Source organism: Kogia breviceps, chromosome 2 (genome assembly GCF_026419965.1).
Source record: "Kogia breviceps isolate mKogBre1 chromosome 2, mKogBre1 haplotype 1, whole genome shotgun sequence".
NCBI lineage: Eukaryota > Metazoa > Chordata > Mammalia > Artiodactyla > Physeteridae > Kogia > Kogia breviceps.
The window spans coordinates 116,021,732-116,044,522 of record NC_081311.1 but is presented as its reverse complement, the minus strand read 5'-3'; positions in this window follow the sequence as shown (position 1 = coordinate 116,044,522).

Genomic DNA, 22,791 nt, shown 5'->3' with positions numbered 1-22,791 from the left:
TCCAAAAGATAGCAGAGGGAGGAACACTCGCAAACTCATTCTACGAGGCCATCATCACCCTGATACCAAAACCAGACAAAGATGTCACAAAGAAAGAAAACTACAGGCCAATATCACTGATGAACATAGCTGCAAAAATCCTCAACAAAATACTAGCAAACAGAATCCAATAGCACATTAAAAGGATCATACACCATGATCAACTGGGGTTTATCCCAGGAATGCAAGGATTCTTCAATATATGCAAATCAATCAATGTCATACCCCACATCAACAAATTGAAGGAGAAAAACCATATGATCATTTCAATAGATGCAGAGAAAGCTTTCAACAAAATTCCACACCCATTTATCATAAAAACCCTGCAGAAAGTAGGCATAGAGGGAACTTTCCTCAACATAATAAAGGCCATATATGACAAACCCACAGCCAACATTGTCCTCAATGGTGAAAAACTGAAACCATTTCCACTAAGATCAGGAACAAGCAAGGTTGCCCACTCTCACCACTCTTATTCAACATAGTTTTGGAAGTTTTAGCCACAGCAATCAAAGAAGAAAAAGAAATAAAAGGAATGCAAATCGGAAAAGAAGAAGTAAAGCTGTCACTGTTTGCAGATGACATGATAGTATACATAGAGAATCCTAAAGATGCTACCAGAAAACTACTAGAGCTAATCAGTGAATTTGGTAAAGTAGCAGGATAGAAAATTAATGCACAGAAATCTCTTTCATTTCTATACACTAATGATGAAAAGTCTGAAAGTGAAATTAAGAAAACACTCCCATTTACCACTGCAACAAAAAGAATAAAATATCTAGGAATAAACCTACCTAAGAAGACAAAAGACCTGAATGCAGAAAATTATAAGACACTGGTGAAAGAAATTAAAGATGATACAAATAGATGGAGAGATACACCATGTTCTTGGATTGGAAGAATCAACATTGTGAAAATGACGCTACTGTCCAAAGCAATCTACACATTCAATGCAATCCCTATCAAACTACCACTGGCATTTTTCACAGAACTAGAACAAAAAATTTTACAATTTGTATGGAAACACAAAAGACCCTGAATAGCCAAAGCAATCTTGAGAACAAAAAATGGAGCTGGAGGAATCAGGCTTCCTGACTTCAGACTATACTACAAAGCTACAGTAGTCAAGACAGCGTGGTCCTGGCACAAAAACAGAAATATAGATAAATGCAACAGGATAGAAAGCCCAGAGATAAACCCACGCACATATGGTCATCTTATCTTTGATAAAGGAGGGAAGGATATACAGTGGAGAAAAGACAGCCTCTTCAATAAGTGGTGCTGGGAAAACTGGATAGGTACATGTAAAAGTATGAAATTAGAACACTCCCTAATACCATACACAAAAATAAACTCAAAATGGATTAAAGACCTAAATGTAAGGCTAGGCACTATCAAACTCTTAGAGGAAAACATAGGCAGAACACTCTATGACATAAATCACAGCAAGATCCTTTTTGATCCACCTCCTAAAGAAATGGAAATAAAAACACAAATAAACAAATGGGACCTAATGAAACTTCAAAGCTTTTGCACAGCAAAGGAAACCATAAACAAGACAGAAAGATAACCCTCAGAATGGGAGAAAATACTTGCAAATGAAGCAACTGACAAAGGATTAATCTCCAAAACTTGCAAGCAGCTCATGCAGCTCCATATCAAAAAAACAGGGCTTCCCTGGTGGTGCAGTGATTGAGAGTCCACCTGCTGATGCAGGGGGCGCGGGTTCGTGCCCCGGTCCGGGAAGATCCTGCATTCCACGGTCCGGGAAGATCCCACATTCCACGAAGCGGCTGGGCCCGTGAGCCATGGCCGCTGAGCCTGTGCGTCTGGAGCCTGTGCTCCACAACGAGAGAGGCCACAACAGTGAGAGGCCCACGTACCACAAAAAAAACCCAACAATAACAAAAAAAAGCAGTATCAAAAAAAAAAACACAACCCAATCCAAAAATGGGCAGAAGACCTAAATAGACATTTCTCCAAAGAAGATATACAGACTGCTAACAAACACATGAAAGAATGCTCAACATTATTAATCATTAGAGAAATGCAAATCAATCATCTAACACCGGTTAGAATGGCCATCATCCAAAAATCTAGAAATAATAAATGCTGGAGAGGGTGTGGAGAAAAGGGAACCCTCTTGCACTGTTGGTGGGAATGTAAACTGATACAGCCACTATGGAGAACATTATGGAGGTTCCTTAAAAACCTAAAAATAGAACTACCATATGACCCCTCAATCCCACTACTGGGCATATACCCTGAGAAAACCATAATTCAAAAAGAGTCATGTACCAAAATGTTCATTGTAGCTCTATTTACAATAGCCAGGACATGGAAGCAACCTAAGTGTCCATCAACAGGTGAATGGATAAAGAAAATGTGGCACATATATACAATGGAATATTACTCAGCCATAAAAAGAAACGAAATTGAGTTATCTGTAGTGAGGTGGATGGACCTAGCTTCTGTCAGACACAGTGAAGTAAGGCAGAAATAGAAAAACAAATACCGTATGCTAACACATATATATGGAACCTAAGAAAAAAAAAGGTCATGAAGAACCTAGGGGCAAGACAGGAATAAAGACACAGATGTAGAGAATGGACTTGAGGATATGGGGAGGGGGAAGAGTAAGCTATGACAAAGTGAGAGAGTGGCATGGACATATATACACTACCAAATGTAAAATAGATAGCTAGTGGGAAACAGCCGCATAGAACAGGGATATCAGCTAGGTGGTTTGTGACCACCTAGAGGGGTGGGATAGGGAGGGTGGGAGGGAGGGAGATGCAAGAGGGAAGAGATATGGGAACATATGTACATGTATAACTGATTCACTTTGTTATAAAGCAGAAACTAAGACACCATTGTAAAGCAATTATACTCCAATAAAGATGTTAAAAAAAAAAGGAAATAACATTTGGTCGGCAAGGATGTGGAGAAATTGGAACCATCATGCATTGCTCATGGGAATATAAAACAATACAGCTATGGAAAACAGTTTGCCAGTTCCTCAAAAAGTGAGACATAGAATTGAGACCCAGCCATTTCACTCCTAGGTATATCCCCAGAAGAGTAGAAAACAGGTCTTTAAACAAAAACTTGTATACACAAATGTTCATAGCAGCACTATTCACAATCACCAAAAGGTGGAAACAACCTAAGTGTCCATCAATAGATGAATGGATAAGCCAAAGGTGGTCTATCCACATAATGGAATAGTATTCAGCCATGGTAAGGAATGAAATATTGATGCATGCTACAACAGTGATGAACTGTGAAAACATTATATTACATGAAAGAAGCCAGTGACAAAAGACCATGTATGATGTGATTCCATTTATATAAAATGTCCAGAAGAGGAAAATCCGAGGAGACAGAACGTAGATTTGTGGTTGATTAGGGCTGAGGGAAATGGAGGGGTGTATGGAAAGGGATGATAGCTAAAGTGTACAAGATTTCTCTTTGTAGTGATGAAAAGATTCTAAATTGACTTGGGTGATGGCTGCACATATCTGTGATTATACTAAAAACCATTGAATTGTAGGCTTGGCTTTAAATGGGTCAATTATATGGTATGTGAATTATACCGCAATAAGCCTGTTTTAAAAATAGAGAGAGAGGAGAGAGAGAGAGAGAGAGAGAGAGAGAGAGGGAGGGAGGGAGGGAGGGAGGGAGGGAGGGAGGGAGGGAGGGAGAGAGAGAGAGAGAGAGAGAGAGAGAGAGAGAGAGAGAGAGAGAGAGAGAGAGAGAGAGAGAGAGAGAGAGAGAGAGAGAGCTTCCCTGGTGGCGCAGTGGTTGAGAGTCCGCCTTCTGATGCAGGGGACGCGGGTTTGTGCCCCGGTTCGGGAGGATCCCGCGTGCCGCAGAGCGGCTGGGCCCGTGAGCCATGGCCGCTGGGCCTGCGCGTCCGGAACCTGTGCTCCGCAGCAGGAGAGACCGCGGCGGTGAGAGGCCCGCGTACAGCAAAAAAAAAAAAAAAAAAGAGAGAGAGAGAGAGAGAGAAGCTAAAAATTAAAATATTAAAAACACACACACGCTGTCCTAGGTGTTTGGACAGACTCTGCCAGATCCATTATGGATAGTCTCAATTAGTGACCATTCCAATGCTGGAACTGATTTAGAAAAACATAAACAAAATTAAGAGTGTGTCAGGCAGGGGCTTACCTGGTGGTGCAGTGGTTAAGAGTCTGCCTGCCGATGCAGGGGACACGGGTTCGAGCCCTGGTCTGGGAGGATCCCACATGCCGCGGAGCAACTGGGTCCGTGAGCCACAACTACTGAGCCTGTGCATCTGGAGCCTGTGCTCCGCAACAAGAGAGGCCGCGCCAGTGAGAGGCCCGCGCCACGCGATGAACAGTGGCTCCCGCTTCCCGCAACTGGAAAAAGCCCTCGCACAGAAACGAAGACCCAACACAGCCAAAAATAAATAAATAAATAAATTTTTTTTAAAAAAAGAGTGTGTCAGGCTGAGAAGGTAAGAATGGAACAACACATCCAAAGCCTGAAGCAGTGAATGGTGCTAGAATGTTCTGAAGCATTGAGATGTTAAGCGGGAGCTGGGACGTGAGGACAGTGGCAGGAGAGCAACACTATGGAGTTGAGAGTAGTTGACCTAGAATATAGCAGTGGCCTGGAAAGCAGGCTTCAGAGTGATTCCATCACTCACTGAGTATGTGTACAGGCAAATTTGTGATCTTTCTTAAGCATCCATTTCCTGTAAATTGGGAATAAACACCATGCCCCCCTCACAAGATACTGTACTTTGAGGATTTAATGAAGCAAGATAGGTAAAGCATATAGTCAAAGCCTGGCAAACAGTATGCAGTCAATAAGCGTTAGTGCCCTGAGCTTTTGGGAAGCTAAAAGAGTTCAAAACGAGAAATTTCCAGTTATCAACAAAATGTGACAGCGGATGATAAAGGTTTCAAGCTTTTTGAGTTTTGAGTAATTCATACACATTGCCACTAATTTAACTTCCTCTGATCCATCAAGAAAAATACATGTTTTTTAAAAAAAAATCTCTAGAGAATTATGGTAAATGTCTCCTAGACTAATGGTATTTATCTGGCCTCAGTAGCTCAAGCTTAGCCATAAAAATAACAAGTTCCTATTACAATGATATTCTAATTAAATATCCCAAACTTTATTCCAGGTATACACAATCCAATATTGGCAGAGATAATTCAAGCAAGAACATTCTAGCCAGTAAATAATAAATTCTCAGAAACCAAAATTTCCATTTATACTTGTAAATAGAAAATTCAATTTAATGCAAATTGTTAAATAATCAGACCAGTGGGCAATGAACCATACTAAACACATCATATGAAATGGATCAGTCATGCAGCATGGTGACCAGGAAAGAAATCTGTGACATGTTCTGTAGCTAAATGCTATGTGTTTACACATGCAAGCACATGCATGCAGATGCACACAACAAGATACTACCACAGAGACACAGCATGCGTGTGAAAGATGGAGAAATACTGAATGAGTAGCTGGTTGCATTTCTCTGTGTTTAAAATCTTTTGCTCACCTTCCATAGGATCATCTAACCATGAAGAATGTTATTTTATACAATGCTTGGCAGAGCAGTTGTTAGGAAGGGGAATCCAGTAAATGGCTTTGCTGAAGCTAAAAATCATTAAGACGGGGATTCAGGCATGTTCTTTATTGAGACCTCCTTCTTGAGAAAGTTCAAAAGTCACCATCCACAAATTTAAAATCAGCAACATACTTACAGAAAATACTTACAGAATTCCTCTGATTGAGGCACAGAAGATTAAAATAAGTCAACATAGATCATTTTTTCCTACCTTATTCCGGACAATAGGACATGGCTTAGGCATCAGAGATTTTGGAGATCATTCAACATGCTAGATGCAGGATGTATCTTACAGCGCATCTGGAGAGCAAGGGACTTGGAAGAGAAAAGTTTGGAAGAAAACAGGTTTGATTTTTAAATATTTTCCAGCTCTTTTTTAAAATAAGCTATCATGCATCTGAGCTTGGAAACAATTTAAAAGAAACAATCAAGTGGATCATCTTTCACCATAGTCACTAAGGTGCTGACACCCGAATGTAGGCTGTTTTATTTAACAAGAGAGCAAAATCCTTAATGCTAATGTAACACTTTGCTTTTTGAGTTCCCAGAGTATGAAGAGTATGCAGACCAAAAAGCTTAGCAAATCTTGGGAGCAAATTATTTTTATGTTTTTCATATGTGTTTGTGAATTACCTGTTTGCTTGGTGCTGAGAAATTTCACAGGAAGTGCGACTTTCAGGGCTAAAACAAGAAAATGCCAGGGCGAACCAGAGCAAGATGGTTACCTTATGTGTTTATCAACAAAAGACTAACACCAATGTATAATCTCTACACACACATCAACACACCTATATTGAAATAATTTTAAAATAATGGCATTCAAAACTGAAAATGTAAAATATTCAGCTAACCCATTAATCTTTCATTCTCCTCAGCACCCTTTAGTTATTTCCACTTCCTTGCCCTCCGATCAAATCTTAAAGGAAGTTTTCCAAGATATTTTCCAATCAGAAGGTCCCACAGTCAACCGAAGAACTTGCCCCAAGCTCATTGGTCTTCAGGCATGTAGAAAGTTTGGGGGAAAAAAAGTTTTTGATGTAAAATCATTTCTACACTGATTCAGAGAACCGATTCAATGTTTTGAAAAGTTCAAGTCAAATTTATGCCTGAAATATTGATATAATTAAGGAAATAAAAATATTATCTGGAATATGGCTTTAACCCAACCAAAATAAAACATCAGGTCCTTTTCTTTGTTATATCATTTGAGCTTAGCATTTTCTTCTTGCTAAGAAATCTGTTAATGAGGCTAATACAGCAAAAGAGTTTATGTTTGCCCACCTTAATCACTCTCCACTTTTGCCCTCACATCTTTAAGAATAAAATGTAGATTAGCAAAAGAACAGTTGTTTCTTTCTAAGTGCATTGTAAGTTTGTTTTTTCAGTTGATTTCTTCCAAATTTCCAGTGCTATCTGATGAAAATATTTTACTCTTGAATATTTTATGTAATTAATTGAGAAGTAGCGATAATGTAAAACTACTTCATCCAGCGATCCCCCAGCATATGGAGAATACTGCAAATTACCAAGAAGTCCATTGAGTGAAACATAAAGAAAAATTAGTTTAAGAGACAGTGGGACATGTTTATGTAGGCAAAAGGGGTTGGAAGATTTGCTGACAACACAGAGAGGTGTGTTGCAATAAACTTGAAGGAGACAGGCCATTGGGCCAACCAGCCCTTTTCTATCCAGGAATTCCTTATGTTCTCATTAGTGTCTCACATCCGGACAGCTGTGTTATTAAAATTTGGCCCTAAACTTGAGTCAATGAAAGAGTTTCATGTCTTGATTTCATTCTTCCTTTACATATTAAATACACAAACACACATACACACACACACACGCACACACAAATTTCAACTTTGGTTCAAGGAAGCATTTCATTTCATGTCCAGACATCAGATTTTTGTGACTCATGGCCAAGGACAGGGAATGGCTTTGTGAACAAGCTTGTTCTGATCATGTCCACCTCTGTCTGATAAGAGAACATGTTCATGGCACCTCACTTTCATTAATACAACATTCTAAACAGTCCTCTGAATGGCCACCTTTAGTACTGAGTTAGGTTCAAGCTTCTATAACTGAGTTTCTTGGGAAGAAAAAATGTTTTAAGGGTTAGAGAAAAAGGGCAGTTCTCTTCATTCCTTTATCTTTCCTCATCTTTTAAAATATGTGGTTAAGAAAGATTTTGTACAGGATTGGTTAGAAGCCAAGAGTTTCACTGACCCTTTTAGTCGTTGCCATTTCACATTTTCTTGCGTCAGGAATTGGTGGAGTTTTAGAACAAATTTTAATTTATAGGATGCAAGCATAACCTGCATCTGAATATAAATACCAAACACATGCATTAGCGCTTTGCAGTTAACAAGCACTTGGATCCCCGGTGTCTTGTTTGCTCTAATTCATGATCCTATTACCTTGGTGCTATTATCTGATATTTATCGATGTAGAAACTAAGGCCCAAAGAAGTTAAGTGACTTGGCCAAAATCACTTGCCCAAGTGGTAAGTAGCTGACTTAAAACAGAGGTTAAAGAAAGAACTTAAATTCAAACAGAAAATAAAGCTCCATTTTTGTAATGTAATGTAATTGTAATGTAATTTTTAAAAAAATAAAGTTGAGCAAAAACATAAACAATTGATGAGCTTATGTCTACTTGGGTCCATTTCTAAAGACCTATTCCATTACATAGTAACAGCATATGTATGTGTGCTACTTAGTTATCTTAAGTAAAGAGTAAAGACGCTTAAGGAAACAAATTCATATATTCACTGAAGACTTCTTTATAGTTGTGTTATTTTTTTTTGTTTTAGGTTAAAAACTGTACAACCACGAAAATCAATTCATAAATCAAAATATTAATGTTATTTGTTTATACTTGTTTTAACTTCAAGCATCATACTTTTCAAAGCAAAATCCCAAAGCCTTACCTATATTCTAGTGAACTGACAATTACTGAAAATAATATTCTCCTAATGAAAGCCAAATCCACATTCAAAAGTTATTAACTGTTGTTGCAAACAGAAGCCTTAGTCAACATTTGAGCATAACAGATGTAGTACTGGAATATAAACAAATAGATGATGAAGAGAGGGGCAGTGGAGGCAGGAAGAGAGTGTTGAGGAAAGAGAGAGGGAGACTGCTGAACAGAGCCTGACCCCTAGGGAGGACCCAGGAACCCGAAAGCCCCCTAAGGAGCAGCCTCCAAATGCCCAGTTCCTTCTGTTGTGGTCCCTGTATTTGGTTCTCACCTGAAACAAGTGCCCTGGTCTGATCGCCAGTTTGAGGCCACTCCCCTGATAACCTGTCTAGCCCTTGCTATAATGTCCTCCTGTCAGGGGCCAGAGCTGGTCCATGAGACCCAACATGTGTCGGATTGGGGTCCAATTACAACCGAAGCAGAATCCCAAGAAAGGAACAGACGCTGCCTCATACTTGGCAAGAAGAGTACAAACCCACCAGAATTAACCCCGGATGCTGAGGTCAGTCTCCTGAGAGCTTTGGGCACCAAAGCACTCTAGCTATTGTCATTGGAACTTCGGTCTCCTTCCCTGAAACTCTGACACTAGGCTTTCTCCCCTCTTCCTCCCAGCCTGCTCCAAGGTCCCAAGATACATTTAGCCCAGCCTGGAAGGGTTAAAACACATCACAGGTGATTTAAACTAATTTCAGTGGTAGCTGATGGATTTTAAGGACCTGACCTTTTGTGCATTAGGAAGATCTACTCTCACCTTCACTTTATTTTGTAGCCATCGTTTGGCTAGATGGGTCTGACTTCTATACTCTCAGTAGCATTCATCACACACACTCTGTCCTCCCCGCCAGCCTGCAAGGATTAGGTCTTTTTTTTTTCTTTATTATTATTATTATTATTATTACTATTACTATTATTATTATTATTTTTGGCCATGCTGTGTGGCATGTGGGATCTTAGTTCCCCGACCAGGGATGGAACCCGTGCCCCCTGCATCAGGAGTGCAGAGTCTTAACCACTGAACCACCAAGGAAGTCCCGGATTAGGTCTGTCTTGATCACTGTTGTACCCTTATTCCTAGCATGGTGCCCAGCACACAGCAGAAATTAATAAGCATTTGCAATGAACACATATATGATACATGTATGCAACTGTCAAGCAATCCATTAGCTTAGGAAATGAGGTGATTCATCACATATTTGAATTTATTAATTGGCTAATAATACTGATGCATTAGACAGCACATTTACATTATTTCATACTTATATTGTAAAGCACAAATATATCAAATAATATGTTTTTATCTAACATTTTAACTTCTGAGAAATTTTTTTCCCTTCAAAAGAATATCTGCTAAATTTGCTTTATAAAATCCTGAGTGAAGAGAAGTGAAAGACAGCCTCTCACTGGAAGCAGACCTTCATTCAACAACAGAACTCTAAGAAATATACATTTTCTTAGAACTCACATTTATCAGAAAAAACTTCCGGAAAATTGCAGGTAACATATATTCGGATAGTTTCATTATGTTTACTTAAAACTAAGAAGTTTATGACTTTAAGACAAAGGGAACAAATTATTTTTTAAATATTCAGTCTCTCTTTGATCCCTGCTGCCCCTACTCTCCTATCTCAAATAAGCCAAATTAATTTTCCAATTTCACTTCCAAACTACTCTCTTGAATGACTGTGTTTATGATTTGGTATCTTTGTGTGCTAAAGACAAGTAACAGACCAGTTATGGAAAAGAGGAGAAAAAAATTCCTTCCAGTGCTCTCTTAAGACCATGGCTTCCTTTCTAATACATATATATATGTATATATATGTATATATATATATGTATGTATGTATGTATTTATCAGGACCAAACAGAGTCACAGGACACTGGGTTCAATTTTTACTTTGACAGTAGTCCCATGTGACTCTGAGCCAGTCCTTTCAACACCGTATTTCCTCATCTGTCACATAAGAATAATAAGATTTGCCCTTTACCAGTTTCCAAAGATGTTTCCATATCTGAAACATACTTGGGACTCCAAAAATAGGTTTGATTATTTTGTCTTACTCCATCAAAATCTTAATTTCCTGCTTTTCCAAATTAGGGATAAAAATATTTGCCAACCTTGAAAGTTTATTATAAGAATCAAGTAAAATAATGCACATGTAAAAGCTCTGAAATTTGAAAATGTTTACATGTGAAAGGTCTTGTTATTTTAATACTTTTGAAAATTCATGTTTAAACTAATGCAAGTTATTCAAAAATGCAGTGAGAGATTTCCATCTTTTGAGTCTCCTCTTAATATGAAGCATGGAAGATCTTCTGGTGGCTAAACGCATTATCAATAAAACATGCATGTGAAAAAAGAAAAAACGCATGTGCTTGGAGTTCTTCGTTCAGTAATAAAAATTAGTTTGTACCATGACATTCACATTCAGTTTAAAAAGTATTCTTAAGTGTTCACTATGTGCCAGATACTTACTAAGAGATGGGGATTCTTAGCTAAGGCTGCTATAACAAAATACCATAGACTGGGTGACTTAAACAATAGACACTTATTTCTCACGGGTTTGAAAGCTGTGAAGTCTAAGATCAAGGTGCCAGCAGATTCAGTTCCTAGTGAGAACTGGTTTCCTGGCTTGTGGACAGCCAACTTCTTGCTGTGTGCTCACATAACCTTTCTTCACTGCATGCCCAAGGAGACAGCATGATCTCTGTGTTCCTCTTCTTATAAGAACACTAATCCCATCATGGGTACCCCACTCTCATGACCTTATCTAAACCTAATTTCCTCCCAAAGGCCCCACCTCCAATTACCATCACATTGGGGGTTAGCGCTTTAATAAATTAATTTTGGGGGACACAACATTCAGCCCATCACAGGGTATAAAGTCAAAGATGACAGTGTCCCTGACCTCATGGAGGCCTTATTCCAATTGAAGGAAGACATAAAGGAAGGACCTCAGTGCAGAGTGTTAAATGCTATGAGGACACAGAAGGGCCAGGAGGAGATGACATGTGTGCTGAGTTAAAGGATGAACAGAGAAGTCAGCCAAATAAAGGGAGCAGGAAGGAGTATTCCTGGTAGAGTAAACGGTATAGGCAAAGACCCTAACATTGGAAACAGCATGGTTTGTTCAGGGGAAAATGCAAACAATATTATAAAAGTGTAATGTGCCATTTGAAGAGTGGTGGGAGAAGAGGATGAAAAAAAGAAAACATTCCATCTAAGAGGACCACATGTGCTTTTCTAAAGAACTTGTGGGGCTTCCCTGGTGGCGCAGTGGTTGAGAGTCCGCCCGCTGATGCAGCGGACACGGGTTCGTGCCCCGGTCCGGGAAGATCCCACGTGCCGCAGAGCGGCTGGGCCCGTGAGCCATGGCCGCTGAGCCTGCGCGTCCGGAGCCTGTGCTCCGCAACGGGAGAGGCCACAACAGTGAGAGACCCACGTACCGTAAATAAATAAATAAAAATAAAGAACTTGTGGTTTGGCATTGGCACTGTGCTTCTTGCGCTAGGGTACTCAAACCCTGGAGACAGGCAAGATTAACATGGCCCAGCTTCTTGGATCCTCAATTTTACCCAAAACTATGGGAAAGAAACAAAGTTGAAGCTGAAGTAGTATTATTTCAAAACATTCTTTGTAAATATTAAAACACTCATCCTTAGGGTTACATCCTTAGGGTTACCTGAGTTGGAGATGCACAGCTGGTATGTAACGGGGAATCGCTGATGGCTTTTATGCTCCGCAGTGACACAGTCAGATTTATGTTCTAGATCAATCACTCACTCTGGTAATGGTATGAAGAACAGACATGAGGGAAGAAAGACTACAAATGGGAAAGTCCGTTAGGAGCTGGGCATTTCCTCTTTCAGGAAAAAGATGCTGAGTAGCTGAAACAGGGTAGGGATGTAAGTGGGGAGGATTTGAGCACATTTGAGGAACTTGTGGAAGTAAGGTCGTTAGCACTTAGTGATTTACTATGGAAGTTAAGAGAAAGACAGGAGTCAAAGGTCAGCCCAGGGTTGGGGCTCAGGAGACGGGATGGACAGCGATGCCCTTCAGCAAGCTGGCGAACATGGGAGAAAGTGAAGTTAGGAGAAGATGACAGCTTCAGTTTTGAACATGTACAGTTCTACATACCCATGGATCTCCTGGTGAAGACACTCAGAATTCACGCCGATAGTCTTCTCTGATTCTCCTCGTGAAGGTGGTCAAAATTAGTGGGGCATTTTGCTTTACCTCCTTCACAACTTTCAGTGGCCATCTCTAGAGTTCATACGTGACCTCGTCTCAGCTCGTAAACTGTTTTCTTTGATGCCTCTCGACCCCTACGACAGAGTAGTAACTGCCTGGGCATTTTCTTAGAGTAGCATCAACCCACCAGTTCTGTGCAGTTCGCCAATGTTCTGATCTTTTCAATGGAACAGCATGTGTGACTGACGTGATGACTGCTGGTAAATAAGTAAACCAGAAGAAAATCCATTATCATATCACCCACCAATCCTTTAGCTCCTAAGTCCCTATTTCTGAACTTTAGTTCACATCCAACAACTTCATCTTTTCCAATCTAGTTCCTGGCCTCCCAGTTGTAATAAAATAGATACTGATCTCAGGTGGGGAATAAGCATCATAAACAGATGAACTCATAAGACACAAATCTTATGTCCCTATCCCCCTGTTTTCATGCAAATGTCCCCAGTAATTAAATCAGGAAAAGAAAATGTAGCAAAAACATATCAGCCAAATGGTTTCAAAATTTCAGAAGAAGCTGTAAATATGGTCCTTTTTAGAAGATCAGGTTCTCACTAGAGTAAGAGAAAGGGTAACAGTTGTTCTGATGAAGCAGTTTTTAAACTCTTGTCAGTGATTTGAAGAGAGATAACTGATGTATGTTGAAGAAGCTGGCAAAATTTTTAAATAGTTCGGACGCTACAGGGAGCATTTTTTTTTTAAAGCAATGTACTCAGAAGTGTTGGCAAGATTTTATTTGAACGTAGCAGTGCTTATGTGAGGAAGTTATTTTGAATTACCCTAGTATAAATATGTATGATTTTATTTGTATTGAAAATTTCCTTTGCAAGTGAGTGACTGAGGGACTGTTATATCTCTATTGCTTGGTAAATGATTTAGGTATTTCATTTTGGAAGTAAGATATTATACTCAGAATTCAAAAATAATATCAAAATCCTGTTTGTGACCACAGTGCTTTTTGCACCTACATTAATGCCTTTTAACTCTTATTTGCCATGTAGAACAAACGGCATCTGTTGTTTTAAGTCTGGCTTTTTTACATGGCATTCATGCATGCATGCAGTCATTCATCCAAAAGACATTATTCAATGCCTCTCATGTTCCAAGCTCTATGCTAGGCAGTGGGCAGACAGTAATAGTATTGAACTGTCCTTCCTCATAACGAATTTCGGGTAAACATTCTGTTTTCTCCAGGTAATTTTCTGCAGCACAGTGGAAATCTCAAATCCTAGGGTCATATCTTATTATTTAAAAGCTAAGCCTTTTGAAGGTTGCGAACAAGGCTATCTTTAAAAGGTAGTTTTTCCTCTGAATAGAAAGCATGGAAAGAAAGATAAGAAGAGGTAAGGGCCCTGAGTGAGAAATAGGACTTAAAGCAGAGGGAAGAAGAGAGATGGGAAGGGGAAAGTATTATAATCAGGACTTAATATTTTTTGCCTCAGTATCTTTGGGCAACCAGTTACTGGCCCACATGAAAATGAAGTTGCTGGCAGGAAAAACACCCAGCCCACTGGCTGATGGAGCCTGTCCATTTGAAGGAGATGGAATTCCCTGGCGGTCCAGAGGTTAGGACTCAGCACTTTCACTGCTGAGGTCCCAGGTTCAATACCTGGGCGAGGAACGAAGATCCCAGAAGCCACGAGGCGTGGCCAAAAAAAAACCGGAAAAATGAAACAAAATTCCCCATCTTCTCTGTTTTCTTTATTTACCTATTGTGTGGTATTAGAGGGTGAGGGGATCATTTATCTTAAATTACAACTACACACCTGCCTTCTTAAGCAAACCATACTTTTACTAATCTACTCCATTTTTTCTTGATGACTTCTTTCCTTTTTCAGAGAAAACCTCTCATTAAATTTTAATATATTTACTTAAAAATAAACCATGAAAAGACTCATCAGAGCCATTTAAAGAGAAAGACAAATATATACACACAATTCTGCATTTGCTCCTTCATTATTTTTTTCAGAATGTGTGTAAAATTGACATACAAGAAAGGGAATAAAACAGTTTGTGTTAATAATGTAATCTGGTACATAACTTGATGAAAAGGAGGTTGTGCTGGTCTAAGTGTTCCCTGGTCCCTGCCTGCTAGGCTCATCTATCCTCACATTTTTTTCAGCTGGGCAGCTTGACTTTCGGGATCTTAGTTCCCCAACCAGGGATTGAACCCATACCCTCTGCAGTGAAAACACCACTGGACCGCCAGGGAATTCCCACTATCCTCATTCTTATCTCAGGCCTTTACAAGTTCAAAATAGGAGATCAACTGACATCCCTTTAAAACTTCTTAATGAATGGCAGACTCCACACACAACAACAAATATTTCCTATATAATAAGCACTAGTCCAGGGGACTGGGAAAGAGACATTGGTGAGAGGTCACCTTCCTTCGTCAAATAAATTACTATTTAGAGATAGTAAATAAAGCAATGGTCTAAAAATTTCCAAATCATGCTACTTTGCTTTAATATCATAAAAAGCATTACTTTGCCCCTAATTCAAAGTCCAATGTGATTTCAAATGACCTTCGCAAGCATATTTCACCTAGCCTTGAACTCCACAACTACCCAAGAATCCTCACCGACGGAAGCAAAACTTCAATAGAGATCATCTCTACAGAACTACTATAGCAAATTATTGTAAATAAGTTTTCAATATCCCAGATAAACGCTAAATGATGGTAGGTAATAATATAGCTCAGGATCATGCTGATTTCTCTAAAATGAAATTCCAAATACACAGTAGATAGATAAACTAAACTTTAGAAGAACAAGGTTTTAGTTTTTCATTCCTTTTTTAAGAGGCCACGTATTGTCTGTGAACTTTCAGCTTTGTTCTGTCCCTCTTGTCTAGAAGGGTGCTAGCCACGAGCCAAGAACAATAGGCAAGCCAGCTTCCCTCAACCCAGAAAAATTACCCCGTTGCACAGGAGCCATACCTATGGTTCCACAGTGGCCAAGGAAAAACCTAATAGGAATCGATTTTTTTTTTTTTTTTTTTTTTGGCGCGTAGCAAAGTTACTTCCAGAGAGAGAAAAAGAAGCCTGGTTTGCACTGTAGCAGAACCATTGAAACAATATGCTCCCTGTGTCCACAACCCAGTCCTCCCCTGACACCCTCCTTTCTAGGGCATAGGGTAGAAAAGTCACATACACAGTAGATCATGCCAGGGCCTGCTGACACAACCCTACTCCTGATTTGCAGGCAGCAGTGTAGCAATGTCTTTAGTGTACACATATTCTTACCTTTTTTTTTTAAGCAGATGTTTCAGCACTCAGCTGGGGGGTGGGAAGAAGATACTGCAGGCAAACTTTCTCAGTGCTATTCCTTCCCTTCTACCCCCTTCCCCAGTTCCTTCAAACTTCAGAAGTTTGAGTTAAGAGTAGGTATAGATCTTGGACAGTATTAAGGGCCTCTTCTTTTTACCTTGAATGAGTGATCTTTAACATTTCTTGGCCGCACCAAACTGGCTGCCAGAGTGCTTACTCTCATGCCAGGTCATATAGGGAGAATTAGGTGGAAAAATATTTTTTCTTACAATTGTAAACAGAAGTATGAAATACATAATGAAATTGTAAAGTATATTTATTTACCTCAGAGGTTAGAATCGTGATGCTTATAATCATGAGCACTCTACATTTTCCACTACAAGTTAAGAAATTCCATATTCCTTTTCCAACTTTGTTCTCAGTAAGCATTGATTTCTGTAAAATGCAAGAACCAGTTAAACAATTCCTAATTAAATCATAAAGTAATTAAAATAATTAAATAAATGGCACTAAAATAATGATGAAATAAGTATCATCTAAGATACATGCTACATTCACTCTGATTTTCTGTAATTTAACTTCATGTATTTTCCAGGTAATTCACGAGAAGGAATTCCTATTTATTGATATGCCTACCCTGTAGCATTTTACATACACTGTCATATTTTTTCACCACAGCCAGCTTAAATTTAAGTCCTCTTTTGCTCATTTTAAAAACGAAGTTCTCAGAGACTTAATATCTTGTCCTCAACACACAATTAGCACTCACAAAGCAGGGATTCAAATCCAGTTCATCCAATTTCAAAGCCTATATCTTTGCCACTATAATATGCTGTAATTGAGGGAAATGTAAAGAATCTGGTGTCAAATACATTGAGGTCCAGTTCCCAGTCAACAAGCAATTTAAAAATTATACAAGAAAAAAAACCAATTTCCAGATATGCCTGTATCATGATCTCTCCTTCCTCACTAACCTGTCCTGTGCTTAGGCCCAGTACTGGGGCCAATGTGAGCGAGCAGGAACTTGCCCATGGGAGTGTCCCTAAGTCAAGGGTTCTGGTGAGAAGACTGAACTAGGAAAGACACTTTATCTGGGAAGCCAGAGGCAACAAAGCCAGAGAAACCATTCTACCTGAGCCAATACTGTAACTGGAAAAATAAGCCTAAGTGCTAGATCCAAAAGGCAAAATAAGCCACACATGGAAAAACAAGTACTAACCAAGTCATCCAGGAGGTTTGGAAGTGGGTCACAATGCAGTGTGCAGACTGGGTGGGCACAAGTGGTTCAGAGGATGTCTGCGAAAGGTGAGAAGACATTGGATGTCACCTGTATAAGGTGTCTGCCGGGAGGATGGATCTGGCAGATTCAAAGGCCTGTGAAGAAAGTCGTTGATTCTCTCTAGGTCACATCTACACTGCCAGGCCTAGAAAAGCAGGTTTTTTTCTTAGCTATTATTATTTCATACTTGTGATTATCATGAAGAGAATAATTTTTTAGAGTAAGATTTTTATATTTAAGTACCTGAAACATGACTGCAAAAAAAAAAAAAATCACTTTTAGAACTGTGCAAAATTAGAACTGAGTAACAACCAAGATTTATAATTTGACCTTTTAACAGAATAAGGACTGTTAAAGAAGACCACAAAGCAGCATGAAGTTATTTCCAGGTCACTAAACAATCTATAGGTGCAAACAGTTTTTGGTCCCATTGCCTTTTACAAAGGAAAAAAATAAAAAGGTACAGGTCACTCTGAGCCCCTAGGCTGATGTCCAAATGGCCCTTTTGGTAGTTTCAATGTAAAAGAAGCATGGAATGGATCCTTTGAGAAAGGAAACAATTAAGGGACCCTTTAAGTGTTTTGAGGAGTCTTAAGGAAAACAAGAAAAGTAAGTCAGTATTGGGATTAAATATCGCAATAGTTTTTTCCCATAAGCATTTGCATTGACTTTTCAGCTTTTGCATCAAAAAGAAAATCTGGCCTTCTGGATGTTTAAGAGACTAAGGAATTTCATTTTCCATTAGTAAACTGATTTTCTCCCCCACTATAGGTACTTAGAATTAGTGCAAACCCCAGGATAACTACAATTCCAAAAGGAAATGCTCACTCAGCTCATTATGAATGGTCTTACAACAAATACTGTTCTGACAGCCAAATTCCTGGTCTCCAAATTTGTAAGTTTGCCCTTTTTTTTTTCTCACAAGTCTTACTCAAGACCGCTTCTGAGCTTCTGCACATTTAACCCTTACAGTCAAAGATAATATGTTACTAAAGAACATGAGAAACTTCAAGTTCATACATTTGGACTAAAAGAAATCTGATATTTATAACCAAATTATGACCATATTGAATACGACAAATTAACTCCTTAACCAACAGAATTAAAAAACACTTTATTTTCATGTCTGTGGCTACGAATTCTTTGAAGAGGTCTAAAGAACTGTAAACTAGCCAAAAATCCTATGATGCTTTCCGTTTTATTTCTTCATTTTAATAACAGAGCACTCACTTCTCAATAGAAAAATGATGAATGATACTAAAAGGTAAATAGCTGTTTTTAACTAGTCAAAATTAATTAAATTGTCCTCAATTGCTCCGTGTATTCCATGTTATTTTTTCAACCTTTCATTACAATAATAAAGCTACACTATAGTGAAGTTTCAGGCACTACTTTATTTAGTTCTCAAGAAAACTCAAAAGAATGGGCACTGTTAGTGTACCCACAACATAGCTAAGGAAACAAATTTAGAGTAGATTGTCAGTAATCACACAGGTAGTAACCTGCAGTGTTAGTATTCAAAATAGATTCTTTGGACGTCAACTGACACAGGGGTATAAAGATATCAGGGATAGGCTTCCTTGATCATTTTAAAATAACTTTAAATCAGCCCATACATTAATAAGTAAAAGTAAAAAATTATCTTAAATTCAGGTATGAATTATTTGTCAATTACCTCAAGTTTCACTTTTTGACATGTGTAAATAGACATAACCAAAAAGTTCAATGATCAAATTCCAATAAGAAAAAATGGTGCATAATTAGTGCACATCTCTGCATTTGGGGAGGAGAGTGACTTGATTTTACATAGGGTATTGTTTTTCCTCATTAATTGTAGTTCTGTCACATATTTGTACATGACCGCTACATAAATAATTCACAAATTGTTAAGAAGTTTTATGGATATCTGGAAAGAATACTACAATTAATAAATAAACTTTTACAAGTGTCAGAGAGAAATTTTACATTAAAATGTTACTTTGTTTCTTCGTCCTGAGAGAATGAATTTAAAAAAAAAAACACCACAGTTAAAATCAAGCATTAGATATGCAAATATGTGTTCAGATCAGAGATACCAAAATTATTCAAATGATTAATTATTCATCATAAAATGTCAATTAATAATTATGAAGCATAAAAAGCATCTTTCTAATGCATCTTTAGTTTCCTTGGCCTAAAAAAGGGCTTAATATACATGTTCAATTGACTTCTAACAAGTTTTTAAAATCCAACAAAGTAAACAAATTGCAAACAAGTGCAAACTCTGAATTTTAATAGAACAACATGCTCAAAATGAATGAAAGACAGAAAAAAAAATAAGGAAAACTAAAACCATAGCCACATTCATGACATATGCAGCTCCGTGTTCACTCACCTGCTAGGCAATAGGGCAACCTGGCGAAGAAAACCCAGCAACTCAAGCTGTGAATTTGCTTAGCATGTACAAAACACAGGGCATGATGTTTCTCTCTGAATTGATTCGTGTGGGGCAGGGGTGCTTTAGAAATTTTTTACACTTTCCAAATAGTCATTAAAAGAAAAAGCACAGTTTAAATTTCTTTAAATTACCTATTGTAATTTCTAAAGTCTGTTAAGCCCTGCTAAAATATTACCATAAATGAGAAAAATTTTCACATTGCCTTAATTCTAAAGATTTTCCCTACAAGTATTATTCATTTTTCTTCCAGAAAGATTATATCTTTTAAGAAAAAAGGAAGTCAATTTGAGCTATGATAATTCAGAATAGGGAGCCACTATGATTACTGAGATATAGATTTATATTTATTTTGTTACTATTATTATTATTATTTTACTTTTCACTGACACCTGGCGAACTTGTTCTCTGATGACCCAGGGAGTTACTTTAGTCAGGGCGTCCCTGACCTCCTGCTGGTAGATTAATTACATATGAAACATTGTGTTTTCAAAACGAAATGATAAATCTGGACACATAAAGGTGGCAGAAAAGAATCAGAGCGAGAGAGAAGAGGAGATGTTAGGAAACAAAATAAAGGCTTGCAAAAGGGAGATGTCAGATAGAAAGAAAGGATAATGTAGGAAAGGCAATTGGGAAAGAATTTCAAGAAAATAAGGATAAAGGTCAGGGAGGGCTGAAAGGAGGGCAAGAGGGAGGAAAGGAGGGAAGGAAGGACTTGGGGTTTTCAATCCCCTGGCGAGGCTGCTGGCGTCCGCGCCCTTAACGCCACAGCCTTCCAAGTTGAGGCGAAAGCCACCTCCTCGGGCCTGCGTCGCATCCAACTTACTACAAGTTTTCTGGTGACTCCTACAGGGCCCCTTTCCGTCCCCCCCATCCCACCCCTTAGTGAGATTGACAGTCGCGTGGAGGAGGCTTTTCCAGGCACAGCCTTTCTCATGGTAATCAGCCCCCAGCATCACCTCGCGGCCGCGGCCGCTCCCGCTCGGTGCGCAGCTCGCGGACCCCGGGGACCGGAAACAAGGCTGCGGGCGGGGAGCCGGCGAGCGAGCCAGGTCAGCTGACCCGGCCGCGGGGCGGGGGTCACGGGGTTCCCGGGCGGGTATAGGTCTGAGGGACGGGGGTGGGCGGGGGCCGAACCCCTCCCCCCCCCCAACGTGTTCCTCCGCCTGTGCTGCGGGGGCCTTACCCTGAGATCAAATGAAGGGACCGAAGCTGGGGGCGTGGGGGACAGAGCGCGCCGAGAACTGGGGGCGACAAGCAGACCTGTTTTGCATCAATAAATTAAGACGCTCATTTGAGTCCTGAAGTTTGCTGGTTCCTGTCAGTGGAGACGTTGCCAAAAAGCACTGAAGCCGAGATTCAGCCTTAACTTCAAAAAATAAAATAAAAATAAAATAAAATGAACCTCTCAGCTGGCTGCCCTGCTGCGGCCAGGTGACGTGCGAGATTCCACAGCCCGCGGGCCTCGCAGCAGGGATATTAGAGACGGTCTGAGATTCTCTGGTCCTGTTTTGATTTTGTTTGAAAGGGCTTCTCAGAGAGATGCTCCTGATTTTTTTTTTTTTTTTTAATAGACTTTCCCCTCCTATCCTAGGCTCAACTCCGAATGGATTGGATTGCGAGTTTGCACGTGAGAAAACCGTTTGGCTTGACTTGGACCCCTGCCGCCCGCCACCCTGTCCACACACACCCCCAATGCAGGGGTCCCCCTTATCACCCTTTGCTTGCAACTCTAAAATAAGTTTCCCACCTTCTGTGTAACAACACAGGGTCGAAATAATTCCTCTAGATGAAAGATCAATTCCGTTTCAAAAAGAGAATAGATTCCTTTTTTAAATTTTCTCCACACGGTACAGAATAAACAGAATTTGTTTTTAAAAAAATTAGCTGTGGCCAAATTCGAATTCCTTCTACAGGCTGTGTGTTCAGGGCAGAAACATTGTATCTCTTCTGGCATGTGGGCCAGCAAGCGGAGCTGGGGGCAGGGGAGAAAGGGGGAGCGGCTGTGAAAGTTAAGGAAATTGACAGACTGAGAGGTGAATGGGGGGACAGGCACCAGGTCTTGGCTGGAGGGAACTGGAAAACAAAAGTGCATCTTCATACGCTCCCCGGGTGGAGGGAATCCTGAGGGAGGCAGTTTGTTTTACTCAAAGAAACCCTAAAGAATGATTTTTCTCCCTTCAATGTCGATTGCAATATTATTTCACATTTGCATGTATCTGTTGTTTTAATCCCCTTGGTCTGCGCTAATCTCGAAATGGATTACTAATGGGGAAGAAGGACCGGGAAGGAGCGATTCATTTGCAAGGACTTGCTTTGCAGTGTGAGGAGCCGAAAGCTAGCAGCTCCCAGTCCTCTCTCGACTTTTCCCTGCGTCCTGCGCTCCTGCATCCCGCTGGCCCTACGATCCCCATTGTCCCCGACCTGGCCTTCGGACTAAGAGAGTGTTCGGTACAAATTTACATTCCGGCTTCCTCCGATCCCACCGCCTCTGCTTTGGTGTGAACTCTCTCGGTCAAATGGGGAGGGGAGTGCCAGGGGCGTGCCAGGCAGGGGCGGAGGGCAACCCACCGGCGCGCTCACCCCTCGCGGGGACGCTTCGCGTGCCACCCTCCAAATATCCACCTTGATGGGAACCTGAAAGATTGCTTTTTACCCCAATTCAAATACTTGCACGTCGGCACTCCCAGTGCTAAGTGTTGAGGCTGTCTCCTGACACTCGAACAATTATTGAGCCCAGAGTAATCAGATGATTAGGTGTTTTTCATGGAAATACTTGTCTTTTTTTTTTTTTTTAAGTCAGATCCTAAGTAACCAGACAATAATATACATAATAAAGAGAAGTGATTTGTTAGCCGTTTGATTGGATCCTTTGACCTGAGGTTTTGCCAGTGAGTGTGTGTCTGGACTGTAAGCTCCAGTGGTT